Source organism: Paralichthys olivaceus, chromosome 13 (genome assembly GCF_024713975.1).
Source record: "Paralichthys olivaceus isolate ysfri-2021 chromosome 13, ASM2471397v2, whole genome shotgun sequence".
In the NCBI taxonomy this organism is placed as follows: Eukaryota; Metazoa; Chordata; class Actinopteri; order Pleuronectiformes; family Paralichthyidae; genus Paralichthys; species Paralichthys olivaceus.
The window spans coordinates 18509906-18524370 of record NC_091105.1 but is presented as its reverse complement, the minus strand read 5'-3'; the positions used below and the strand labels follow the sequence as shown (position 1 = coordinate 18524370).

General features: G+C 40.6%; 1 protein-coding gene across 1 annotated transcript in view; it reads left to right on the top strand.

The window, feature by feature from the left end:
- The first annotated feature begins 9512 nt into the window (after positions 1-9512).
- The window catches only part of tsnare1 (T-SNARE Domain Containing 1), a 125770-nt gene continuing 120817 nt past the window's right edge, over positions 9513-14465 (top strand). Inside the window, exon 1 of the mRNA XM_020091061.2 lies at positions 9513-9640. The gene's annotated coding sequence lies outside the window, so the exon portion shown is untranslated. The remainder of the gene's footprint in view (positions 9641-14465) is intronic.

Genomic DNA, 14465 nt, shown 5'->3' with positions numbered 1-14465 from the left:
TGGTGTCTTCTAGGTGTATGGCACCGCTTTTTCATCCTTAGATATTTATTTTATTTTTGATTCCTATGGAAGATCTCCTGCTGATCTCTTATATCAGCTCTGTCGGACTCTGTCGCACCTTAAATTGCATCTTTAGAGCTTCCTGTCAGTATGAAGCGTAATAATTTTAAAAGGGTTTGTATACTAAGTGCTGCAACAATATAAAGTATTATGTAGTGATGATTAGAATGTACAGTAGTATATACTGCACAAATATGACACAGACTGTATAATGTGTATTTCAACCCACAGCAAATTCCTACAGTGGACTAAAAGGTAAATGCATGGCCCATCTGTGGAGCCTGTGCTCTGTTCATTTAGCTGGAGACCTCTGGAGTCCCCTCAGAGAGCTGTGGTCGCCCCTTTGAACACATTTTCACCGTGATATCAGAGAACAGTTTATTTTCCACTGCGTTAGGTCAGACAGTCGCACATGTTGTGTTAAGCTGGGTCTGCAGGTAGTTCTTCTGTGCCAACTCGCTGGCAGAGTGAGGCAGCTGCTGGCAGACGCACCGAGAGACAACCATGTGGAGGAATCGTTCTTTTTTTGAGCAGCTACGTTCTAGCTGCATTAAATATGAAAGACACACGCCCTCACATAAGGACACAGACATTTTAATGATGGATACAGATTGCCTGTGCCTGTGTTCATGCTAAATAGCGTGCAGCACTTCAAAGACAGCTATCATCAAATAAAGGAGGAAAATGTGTTAGGTCCATCAAGTGACATAGCTGTGGTTTGATGCAGTTATATAATCGACACCGTGGAACCTTTTTACTTTATGGTCCTCCCTCCCACTTGTCGGAGCACGCTCTTCATTCACAAGATAATTTAGGTCCTTATAAGACTGACTGAGTGCTTCACTTAGCGCTCGGCTTACATTTCCCCTTCCTCGCTCTTGCTCTGGTTCTCCAGGTGTCTCCAAGATGATCACTGTGTGAGTGATTTCTCAGCTCGCTGCCATCTGGGTGGGAGGACACAGCCATCTCACCACCAGGCAGCACATTGAATCACACAGCAAGCCGTGCATGAGCGGCCATAACACAGACATGAAAAGCAGCTGAGAGCCACATACTGTAAATAACAAGGAGCATGTAAAAGTCAGAGGCTTGGCATGCTATCACGCTTTACGATACACAGCTGTAGTTTTGTATTCAGTATTTCTGGAGGCTCCTCTTAAGGATGCATGTTAACATAAGATTTACATTCAAATTTCACAAATTACTTTATAATTTTATCTTGAGTAACATATTTCATTTTCGAATGGTAAGTATGTGTTTGGTTGTTGCTTTCTATTTATTTTAGAGATCAAAGAATGTGTTTCAGCTATAATTCATTACATTTTCATCTCCTGCGCTTCTGCTAACTGTGACATCACGTGGCATTTTGAAAATTAAAATGATTTTAATAAAATTAAAATCCACTTATTATAATCATAGTAATAGAATAGTGTAATTCAATTAACACCATACACAGTACTATTGGTTAATGTGGTTACAATGTGTTGTCTTGATTAGCAAATTATGTTTTATTATGTCAGTAATTGCAGAAAAAGTATAAGAATGAAATAAATAATTATTATATTACTCGAAACTAAGGTGTTGGCACTGCTTATGAATAAATATCACCATGGATACTAAGCCCTGTGGGTTTGGACCTGTGTCCCTCATCAGTCAGTGGGTGACATTGTTGAATTATTATGCAGATTAGAGGTTTGAAGTGGGCTTCAGGTTGTGTTACATTGCACCTCTACACTCAGCTGGCAGTTTATTATTAGGTACACTTAGCTAAATCTAACACAGTTATATACAACAGTCCTGCAATAAATCTTCCAGGTCGCTGTGGGACTGAGTGTTGCCACAATGTTGTAAGATAGTTTATCAAGCTCTGAATCATCATCTGCTGACAACTTCTAATGACAAGTCCCAACATCCTAATGGTCCAATTAAGGTTTATCAAGGTAATGACGTTCTGCCCAAACTTTCATACACATAATCCAAGTTAATGACACAATAAACAGTGCGTTAATATTTGAAGAAAGCCCAACATGTTTCATACAAAGATAATTAGAATATACAATAATTACAAACATAAAAATAGATAAAAACACAACACATGCCTTAACCTGCTCCAATCTCTATCTACATGTGTGTCTATCTTAGTTTTTGTATTTGTGTACTCTATGTATATATCATATTATCCATGTTGTCAGTTTTTGTTTGTACTCTGTATAATGTTGGCAGTGATCAAACACAATTTAATAATAACAGCCACAAAGACTTGAGGCATACATCTCCTGTGATTAAACATGCAGTTCATCTCTTTTAATGATTAATCAGGTCATAACTTTTGTGGTATTTCTGTTTCTGGAAATTGAAACGTGAGGGTGGACATTGGCTTTTGTGCAGTCAAACACTACCTCAGTTTCAACAGTGTATGTTGTCCAGAGGGAAAAGGTACCAACACTAAGGGGGGGGGTCCCATCTCACAGCATGCTGAAGAACTGCAGGGGTGCAGAATTCAAACGTGGCAGAGGGGGTGGAAGATGCTGTGGACCACTTTCAGGAGGGCCAGGACTACTTTCAAGAAGAGATCTGTATACTCCGCAGATTCTGGATTTTGTGTAAATGTATCAGGGTTTTAAAAAATGGACTCCTTTAACCTCCAGCCACAGCCATACCAAACACTCCTTATGTGTATAACCAGCATTTTAGGAGTTAATTCATTCTGTTTGTCCAGGAATCAAACCAGCAGCCTTCAAGTCACAAGAGCACTTCTCTGACATTGATAAAATAAAAAGAGAGCAAATGTAAAATTTCTGCCTGATGAAGTACAATGTACTGTATGTGGTGATTGAGGAATACAGCTGGGAATATAGATGCATGCTTCATGTTTGCTCTCAAGTCAGTGGAGCAGAGTGTAGTGAGTGGCACAGTGAACCTGAGGGACATACTTCGCTATATACGCACTGGCATGATGAACTATGGATTTTCATGAGTAAAGTGAGTTGTATATATGTGTGTGTGTGTGTGTGTGTGTTGACACTGAGGAGGCCTGACAGACTTGTCCTCTGTCAGCAGATGGAGGCATGCATAATTCAATCTGGAGGCAGTTTCATGCTGTTTCTCTTCCTGTCTCATCACTGTTCCCAAAGACAGACAAAGCAGGATTTGGCTACAGAGGATAAGAGAAGGCTACATGTCGAACTCTCTCAGTGGCCCAGCAGTTGTCTGGTACTGCTTCCGCCCCCTCATTCAAAAATGACACACAGAAGAAACTCCCAAACATGGACAATTGTGTATGAGGACATGAACACATACATACAGTATGTCCACAGATGTTACTATTTGTATTATCACAATATGACAAAAAGATAACAAAAAACTTGTGGCAGGCAGCTATTAGTCGCTGTCTTATTTTCTACATCATTGTTTGCACAGCGCTTGTCTTCTTTATTTCATGTGCTCACCAATTCTTTTCTTAAGTTAATGCACAGCTGTTAACCTGCTTACTTTCATATCTCATATTTCCAAGCCTCTCACCAGCACGTGAATTATAAATGACCCAGAGATGTTTCTTTGTAGAATTCACTTTCAGAACATCACGATTGAACAAAGCTGAGAAAATCTCAATAAAGCTGTACTCGCTGAGGTTTTACATTTTAAAACATACACCTGCTTGTCTTTGGGGTAAAAAAAAGGACCCTCTTTAGGAACTAAAAGGTTCCCGCAGTAGGTTTTTCACTTGTGCTTCCACCGCGGTCTAGCCGCTCCACTCCTGTTCGTCAGGGGTGGTAATGCTGTAAAGGAGACAGGATCTAGTAAGAAAGCATAACACTAGAATACTCTACCAATCAGGGTTTTAACATTTCTTCAAACCAATGTACTCTTTGGTAGTGCAGTCAGAGGCTATAAAGGTGCTGCTGATGATAGAAGTTTTGCAGAATCCATAAGTGCACTTTCACTGTGAAAAGGTCGTACATGTGATTTTTTTTTTCCTCAGATGTCGAGGAGGAACGAAAGAACAATGATTTAGAGGTATATCTGAAGAAGAAGACAGAGAATAATATAACCAAGATCCTAATGTATCATCCTCAGATGAAGAGGGAATCCTCCAAGCTGAAAGAGAGACATCTTTTGTCAAAGGACAAGGAGAATAACAGGGTTCTTGTCACGATGTGACAATCAGGGCTCGGGTAACAGCACAAAATGTCATAAGGATGCTGACCAACGGCAGCAGCAGTGCCTGCCATCGCATTACTGGGGTCAGTGTGACATGTCTTCACTCATTTACTATGGCCCTCTAAGGATGTTGTAAAAATGAAAATGGCCCTTGATAGGAAAAGTATACTACACAATGGTATTGATCTATTCATTAACAGGTTTGGATTTTTAGTCAATTAAAATGATATTTTGATTGGTCTGCCCTCTGATTTGGCTCATACTGAATAACCTCAATTATTCAGTGGTACCAAGAAAATGTTAATTTGCTAACAAACTAATCTACAGTTCACCATTGTAACTGCACTATAAGCCAAACATACCAATAACAGTTTAAAGTGTATTAGCGCTGCGATTTTCAATCTCCTGGGTGTTTCACAAGTACTCTTGTTTCAGAACTACAACTATTGGTTACTTGAATAATGCTATATGTAAATCAAGCTCTGTAAACTCATTTAGGATAAACCACCAGCAGGATGAAGATACACACATTATCTGACCAGCTCCGCCTGCAATCTCATCTCCTGTAAATCATATTTATATACAAACCATTTGCTAAAGCAAATCTGTCTCAAAGGAAATGTAATGCTGACCAGAGTCACTATTGCAAACATAATTGTTATGATTAGTGGTATAACTGGACTCAGTTTACAGAAACAAGAGCTGAGTGTATCAACTAAGTATTTAATGACAATGAATGTGCTGGACAGAAATGTGCAAAGCGCTGACTGATAACAAATGAAACCAAACCACAGCTGGGGAAGGAACATGGGGGAATCCAGGGTCCAGGTGAAGAATAGCAGAGTCAATCCAGAGGGATCCAGGGGATTTCCAGAGAGTCAAGCTGGATATTGTGGCTACGGATCTGGCTGTGGTTGGCAGGTTCTCAGTGTGGGGAGGAAAAAAAACAACAAACCAGAATTAGTCCTGAGATTTCTGTGCCCACTGCCACCTCCAAGCAACTCCACCCCCCAGGAGGTAAAGCTTGTACTTCCTACATTTTAAAAAATGTATGTAAAAGCAGAATTTATAGTTGTCACAACAACAATATTTCGTAATATTTAAATTTGAGTTCAAGGAGAGAGGAATAACATCATTATATGTATCATATGGTATGAGTGTTGCATGAGGATAGACATGAAATGAAAAACTCCATTAGATCACAGTGGCATTTTGCTCAAAGGTTTCCAGTATAAATATATTCAGAAGGAGAGAATATTTGTATAAATGCATTATTTGTGCTGTGTTGAATTTGTATTTGCACTTGACAACAGCCTCAGTCTTTCTGTCAGAGCTCCCTGGGCGTCCTGTGCAGTGTTCAGCTGTGGTGATGTGTGGAGCATCTGTCCTGTTAAATGTCCGTCTGTTCCTGTCTGTGCTGCCACTCCCCACCGCTGCTCCTCTCTGCTCATGCAATTTGTGTTTGGCATATGCTCCCATGTTGCTCCTCTCCTCGCCATTATATGTAATGGTACAAAGACAAAGCTCACCCAACATCCATATTTAAGGTTACGAATATATGATAGTGGATTTAGAGGTGGCATGATTACTGTGGACGGATGCAAGTGTCGGTACACAGACATGGATTTATTGTGGTGGGACATGTGGTGCAAATTTCAACTAGCATCCAGAGACGGAGGTGTCTAAGGACAGTAGCAAGCATCGACACAGGCACGAGATTCTTGCTTCTGAAGCGAGAGGAGGTGTTTGAATAATGAGTGACACTGCTTCAGGTGTAGATGTCAGACGTCAGGACCGCCAGCAACTCAGGGCTTGAGTATTGGTTCTGTGAATAGGCGAAGGGACATCAAAACAAATGGTGAGAAAGAGAACTCCACCAGCTGTAGTGGAACTGCTCTGTGGTTGTGCTGGTGTTGTGGTTGCACTGGGCGGCTCCCAGTAGTGACTGTGTGTTACTGTGCAAATGTTGTCAGGGTAATTTATGCTGGGCTAAGCTAAGCAGCTGCTGTCCACACGGAATATAAAGACGGACAACACGTCTTCACTTCCGCCCATTGTATAAAAATATATATAATAAAGTATTATGGGCACTGCCATCTTTCACGTTGTGCACTGTACTGATGGTGGAGAGGTACCACCCACCATCTTTGGAAAGATTTTGATGTGAACTTTCAGTTTTTAATTTGGTCACTGTCCCATCTGCAATCATGGAGGAGGTTGGGTTGACCTATACATCAGCTAGCCACCATGGGGCGATCCAAATGTTTTGGCTCCATTTTCGGGAGCCGTCGTGTTGTCCATCTTGATATTGTCTATCAATTAAGTCAGTGAAGTGGAAATAATAGTTTAAGTGTTTTTTGTATTGTGCTGATATCCAGTTTAGCAAATCCCAGCTCAGAAATGAAATATTATAATTATGTTTTCATGATAATTGTGGAGGATGAGCGATTCCTGCTGCTCTCTGCAGACATTCAGCTGATGGGAAAAAAGGGCAAAGGACCAGACCCTGTACACAAAAAATGACAAAAAGCCTCTGTCACAAAGACGTCTTAAAAATAACCCAGACTTTCAGAATTACAGTCACAGGCCAGAGTGTTACGCAGACAGAGAGGGGACTGTGCTTGTTTCACAAACTGACAGCTTGAAGATTGAGAGAAAAACGAGAGGATCCTCCATCATCACAGACACGGACAGCACTGACTGGCCGAGATCCAAAGATGTCATTAAAGGCTCGATAACCACATACATCAGTGTGACTGTGGACAGGACAGCTTGCCACAGTCTGTAGCTTTCCTCGCCGTGAGGATCAGACAGTGGGAGGGTGTGAAGGTCACTCTGGTGTCAGCGAGGCAGATGTCTCTGTGGACACGACGTCCCTGGAGAGATCCCAGTTTGTGGTTAAATGAGCTGCAGCAGTCGGAGCAGAGCAGGGTTCAACTGCACGACACAGAGCAGCACAGAGCTGAGACAAATTTCAACACCAGGCGGAAGCAAACACTAGGCTTCCTCTGTGACCTTTCAAAACAAAACTCACGTGTGTTAGAGTTAATAAACAGGGGAGTACATTTGTCATGAAGAGAAAAACAAATGACAGTCCAACTAAAATAGGTGTACTTTTTGGTTGTAGCAACACCCGGACCACACTGGATATGTGAGCGTTGCATGTGCATCGCAGAACGTCTTGTTTTTCATTTCCACAGTCATCTTATCAAGATAGAGCAGCCACACTGCCTGCACTCGCCTACTGTCCTCACGTACCACACACGGTTCACAGCAAAACAGACTATGAAAATGATCTTTAGCACAGTTTCAATGTGCATAGTGATCCTTGGTTTGCTGTTGTACTCATGGAGTTTCTGTTGATCCGTAGCTGGGTAGGTAGTAGGATTGTAAAAATAAACATTTCTGATTCATAGTGAATGGGTTTGGGTGGGTAAAAGAGGCCAGTTGGACGGTCATCAGAGGACAATTTGCTTTCTTTTATGGAAAACAAAGCTGCTCATTCCCACGGCTGCAGCACTTTGCAAAGAGGATTTTCTGCATTCATACAACAAGCGCTGCGGGGGGGCACCATTGAGGTGAGGTGGAGTCGCCTACATCCTGGCACAGAGGATGCTTTTATTTTTGGAATGTTCAGGCAGGTGCGGGACTCAAAATTGGAGACATAATTCCTTGTGATGGGTGGATGAGTCAAGCTTACATGCGGATTCAAAAGATGCCAGAGCCAATCTGTGTATCTGTATCAGTCAAGTGTGTCACTTACATAAATACTTGCAGCACATCCTGTTCCTGTTTTAAAAGTAAAAGCACTCTAGCGTTTCTGTCGACTGAATCCATTTATTTGTTTTAAAAAGGTTTTGATTGTTATTGCACAACCAAAAAATGCATGGCTCACAGTGCAGAGTGCAGAGACCTATTTTTATTTGATGAATACTAAATGGTCTGTGTTTACATAGAGCTTTTCTAGTCTTGATGACCACTTAAAGGGGTTTACAGTACAGTTTATGCCATTCATACACATTTCACATTCATAAAGTGCATCTAGGTGCAGCACTTTCTCTATGAGAAGCAATTTGGGGTTCAGTATCTGGCCCAAGGACACTTGGGCATGCAGAATGGGGAGAAGAGTGGATTGTGGTTTGAAATGTGTGAAATTGAAGCAGTTTGGCAGGATTACTTTATCGTATAATTTTCCAGGTTATGACTGTAACAGAAGCTCCACATGTCTGCTGTCAACCCTGCATGGAGATCCTGAGGAAGCAGAGAGGGAGTGGCTCAGATCTGGTGTGAGAATGTTCTGCTTTGGCTCAGATGTGTTCTCCAGCTGGGCTCACTGTCAGGCTCCAGCTCAGGCATAAGTCTGTGCCCAGTGGTGAAGCCAAACTGGCCTGCATGCCTTCTGAGTTCACACCCAACAATTTGGTCACCCGCAATATGTGTTAATGAAAAACACTGCTGTCTGAGGTGTAAGATTTCAAATGACAGGCCTCCCCCACAGGGAATGGTGATGCTTTTATAACACAGAAAATATCAAACAACATGCTCTGCTCTGGTATGAGACTGTTATTCTCTACTTCAACAGCTGCATCTCTAATGAACTCCTCGCATCTGGAATACCTTGATAACTGAAACACAAAACTTCACCAAATATAAGGCCTGGCTCCTGTAAAGTAAGATATAAGCAGTATTAATGTAGTTTTGTTTTGCTTATTAATTAATGTATTTATAAAAAAAGAACAATGTACATCGATCAACATTCAGAGACTATTTGCCTGATGTTTTCCATCCAAAAATAATATGTACAATCTTGGCCTCATATTATTTTGCATTGTAATGATAATCCATCAGTGGTTTGCTTCCAACTAATGATAACATTACCTACATCATTAAAATGCCCAATACCCAATCTGCTCCCCGGGCGCTGGCAACAGCAGCCCACATCTCCAGTATATGTGTGTACATGGCATCTGTCAATGTGTGTTTCTATGCATGTTTAAACAGGTGCCAACTGGATGGGTTAAATGCGGAGAACAATTTCATGTATGCATATAAAAGTGTTAACATGACAATAAAAGTAAATCTTCTTCTTCTAAAATAACATAAACATGCGTCCATATGTATATTTATTTATTTGTTATTTGTATATGTAATAATTATAAAGAGTATAAATAATAGTGGTAATTTATTGTAAGAAATCTCTATATATTTACACTATTTTAATCAACCCACGCGTCTGGAGTGAAATTCAATCTTTACCCTGACAACTACAAATCCCAGAGATCCTTGCCAGAGCCCAATCTGGTCATATGACCAGGCAGCAGGAGCAGGTGGTTCCTGGTCACATGATGTTGTTAGCCGAGGCTGAGGAGCAGCATCATCTGAGGTGAATCCCAGCCCATATCTCTCCCTGCGTTGAAAGGTAAAAGCTGGAGGAATCCCTCCTTTTCACCCGGCGCTTTTCTGCCTTTAGTGACAGATGAGACCGTCTCACACAGAGAGAGAGAGAGGGGGAGGAGGATGAAGAGGAGAGAGGGGGGAGGCAGGGATCAGGGGGATGCAGGAGGCCATTAGTGATTCCTCTCCGTTGCTCTCTGTAGACAACAAGGAAGCACATTTGTTTGCACCGTGTCAATGTGTGTGTAAAAGCCTGAGGCTGCGTGTGGGCATTGTGAGTGTTTGGTTCGGCTTCATGTTATTGGACATTTCTGTAGAGATGTGATGGAGAGGAGGGATGGATGTGAGTGTGTCACCAGTAGAGCTGTTGTGTTATGGATGGATCCCTCTTTTTTATTTCCCCTCTTCCTGCTATGTTCCTCTGATTCATTCAAACAGTACAGTACAGTGTGGGATATGTGCATGCGATGGACGTTTATTAAATACAGTTAAATAATAAAATTACACCAAATTATATTAAAAAAATGGTGTAAAATTAAATGAGCTTAGGTGTCAAAAGATTAAAATGATGGCAGCCATTATCTCAGCAGGAAATCACATGTTTCTTCTTAACTACTGCAAATGTCAAGTAATTGTAGTCACACATGTATAGTTGTAACATCATCATAGTTATAGTTCACATATAGTTCAAATATTTTGATAATGCGTGTTCAGTTTATCTTTATGGCAGTGTGATAACATACAGAAACCAATATAACACCATGCAATTTAACCAGAAAGTCAGCACTTCAAACTCAGTCATTTCATTAGAAATCCAATGTGCTCCAGTACAAAGCCAGCAGAAAACAGAACAAATACTGAAATGAACTGAGATGATCAATAATATAATTGACAAGAGAATCGGATAATGTCCACTCAGTAGCTGATCCTATCTCATGGTCTCCATTAGCACATGGATTTTACCCAGTTGATATGTGACTTTGTCACAGTAGGCATGAAAGTTTGCTCTTATGGCCTTTCCAAGAACTACATGAACTTTAGATAATACAAATAATCCTGTCAACATGCCCTGAACTGATCATAATTATCAAACATTCATTCATTTTCAAGATTTTAACCATTTTGCTATCAGTTTGCTAACATTATGATTATTATGTTATGTGTTTTGAAAAGGATACAAATACTTGTTCCTTATACAAATGCTTGGTGGATTAAAACAAAACAATAAAAACAAGGTTTTATCTGATGGAATATAATTTATAAAAACAATACAATTTTGAAGCCATAACCCCGGAATGAAGGATGAAATATAATATGAAGTGATATCAGTGGGGCCAGTAATTATTGCTTTAATGGTTTTCAATTAGGATATTTTTCCTTTAGGTGCTGAGTTGTTTACACAGATGTATTATTGAAGCTGAGGTTGTTTTTTCCAAAATTCAAAAACACTACACACTCTTGTCAAAATGTTTTCAAATGGTCAGGAAATACCAGTAAATAGTCACAGCCATGCTGGTGATGGTTGACATGATTATTCATCAGCTTTGTGAGTCAAGAGAAGCTCAGGATAGAACAAACATGGTAATTGTTGAGCCCAAGCATCAATGAATGAATGTCCTACTCAAGTGTGATGGCAACCAGAGTTTAAAGGTGCAGAGTTAAAGAAAAAACGATATAATTATATAATAATAACAATAGAAAGTAAATTCTTAGAAAGAACCACAGAGGCCGGCTCCCTTGTGGGCTGCATAACTATGTCCTCAAAAGGAGGCTTCTGAATGGGGGATACACCTAAAGTGTTATGAACCTTTTATGACCCCAAATCCTACTGACTATTATGGAGTATTTCTTGTTTTCATATCAGTCTGAATATATGACGATTTAGGAGAACTGAGTTGACTGTTGACAGTGTCTGTGATTTTTGAGCAGTAGTGAGATGTCCACAATGACACATTCATGTCATATTGTTATGAAATCTACAACCTCATTTGTGAATGTTGTTTACTTGTGGCTCCCATTCAGAGCTGCCTTCCACTGTTTGAAGCTGTCTGCCAAATGTATTTGTACAGTCCCGCTGGGTTGATAATTAGCTTTTGTTTGGGATTGTGTGATTTTTTTTTTTTTCCCAGCAGTGATGACAATAAGGACAATGACTGAGTCCTGGCCCATGTAGCAACGTAGAAATATCCCTGTGACATTAATGCAAATCAATCACTGTTTGTCTGTCCAACACCATAGGCACGATAGTTAGACATGTTTTAACCAGATTATCTTGAAATATAATTTCATTTCAGATTACTTCCTGTTATTTTGGTGACACACTGCCAGTTCCTAGCGTCACATCATCTTGTACAACCTGTATACGTATAAAGAAGGTGAAAAGCAACAAATATATGTGCACTGTCTAAACAACAAACCCATCGAGTTCTAGGACTTTAAGGTCTTGATCATTGGTGTTTGTCTACACAAGTCATTCTTTCTTAATCGGTACAGCGCCTCTACACAGGCCATATAATGACACGTGTCTCACTATTGCACATAAATGACCTTATATGTACCCTTGCAATTCGTCGACTTACATTTTCTGTCATTTTCTGGGCATAACTGCAATGATTAGCTTGAAAGAAACTGAAAGTATAAAAAATGCAGTGCCAGACATGTAGTTCACACTGAAAAAGATGTCAAGAGTGCTTTTGGCGATGAGGGCCGATGCCAGTGTCGATGCGTTGTAAACAAACACACTTGATCTTGGCAGCAGAACTTATACATCACATCCTGCCTCCTGAAGCAGGAAGAAAGTTCGGGCCCAGTTCTGTGGACATCCTCCGCAGCTCATTTCTGACAACGACTAATGTGCTGAGTGGCCCACACTCCCAACTCTGTGCCTGAATGTGTGGACAATGGAGAGTGGAGTGTAGCTGCTGCGCTAACCTGCTGCTTTCACTTAACAGCCTGTGTAAAAGGCACAAGTGAGGTTAAAATAGAATCCTCGATGGACATTTGGGTTAGTCCCACATCAGCAGTGATGCAGGAACAGATTGAGCTTCTGAAGTGGGAGCTAACCCGGAGGTTAAAATCTTTGAATTTACTAGTTGATACATCACAACCCTCACCTATGGTCATTAGCGTTGGCACTTGACCAAAAGACTGAGATTTAAAGTGGCTGAAATTAGTTTCCTTTGTGCTGAAAGGATGCGCTTCAGGTCTGATAAAGTTGCATTCTAAACACTTCCCTTTCGAGAGTTTGGTCACGTCCAACTGGAAGGAGAGCCAGGAAACACCGGAGGGATTATATATCCTATCTGGCCTTGGAATGCCATGAGATCTCCCAGGATGAGGTGTCGGGTGTGGCTGGGAAGGAGGCCTGGTCTGTCTTATGTTAACCTGCTGCCACAAAAATGCTGGATAAATTATAGCTGAATGACCATGGTCTAAACTTTTCATTCTTTTCCCTCCACTTTTTGCTCATAAGTCATTCAGAGCAGTGATCATATGTGCAAATTGGGATGTGTCATGTCTGCAATGAATTTGTAGTCCACGGAGATGTTGAGAAGCAGAAACTTTAGTGTAGCATAAATTGTTGCTCAGACACAAGACAGAATGTGTTTGCTGTTATTTGTTTCGGTTCTGTTTGGCCTGTCGAGGCTTCATACTGCTGCGTCACATATTGACAAAGAAAGGCTGTAATTGTTGTTGTTGAACAGTTGGTGGGTCATTCTGAGACGCTGGCTGTCTCTGTTATACATGAGTATTGTATAAGGTGCAACTTGTTTTTTAACCTGTGTCTCACAGGAGTTTGATCAATCAATCATCTTGCTGACGCACAAGTCTGTGGAATGAAGTTTAAAGTGCCTCTCTGGGTATTTGCAGGTAAATGCAAGCCTACAAAGAGAAGGGTGTTATGAGTAACCATGTAGGTCAAAGAGGCATACAACATGCACACCTTCAGAGCCTTTAAAATCTCAATAAAACATGGTGCTGTTGCTGCTTCATGCTATTTTTATTTGTTTTGTTTATATATATATTGGGGATGTCTGAGAAAGAGAGGGATCTGTATACTCTGGATTTATAGACATTTCTTTGTATTTTATACTTAAAGGTATATATTTTACATATAAAACTAACAATGAAAGTGTGTGTGTGGAGTATGTATGTGTGTGTGGGGGGGCAGAGATCTTTTTTCTGTGTGTGAGATTATTGTGGATGTTTTTACACAAGGCCCATCACAATGCAATGAATTGCCATGTGATTTCCTGAGCACAATTCATGCTTACTGGAGCATGAACCTATTTTGGACACTCCTTGAGCTTTCATCTAAGACCTCAGGCCAAATATCTACACTGCACAAAAAATGTGTCTTTGGCAGATTGCCATGGAAATTCCAGAGCAAATTCATCTTAGGTACAAGATAAACCCTTTTCATTATAATGATCCCATGGCCTTTCCTCTAGCACCAAGCACTTATTATGTTGTCTCTTGTGTACGACACTGTAATATTGTGGGGTTTAATAAACCCTGCAGCCCATAGCAGGGCTTTTCACCCTTAGTCCTGTTATGACACAAACAATTCTGTTAAGAATGCAAACAGTTTATTTGAGTGCTATTCAGAAAATTATGGTGAAAATTTGTTTTGTAGCTCATATAATGGTTTAATTAAGTAACCTGTACACTGAATGGGAAAGGGAAAGGAATGTTTTTCTGGATTTAATGTTTGGATTCAGGAGGATACTTGGATACAAGAGGCGTTGCCATGAAAGATAACAAGGCCGGGCTCGGCGATGTGCGAATAATGGCCGGACAGAGGTTTAGACAGCATTAGAATAATCAGTCCTGATGTGGACGGAGATGCA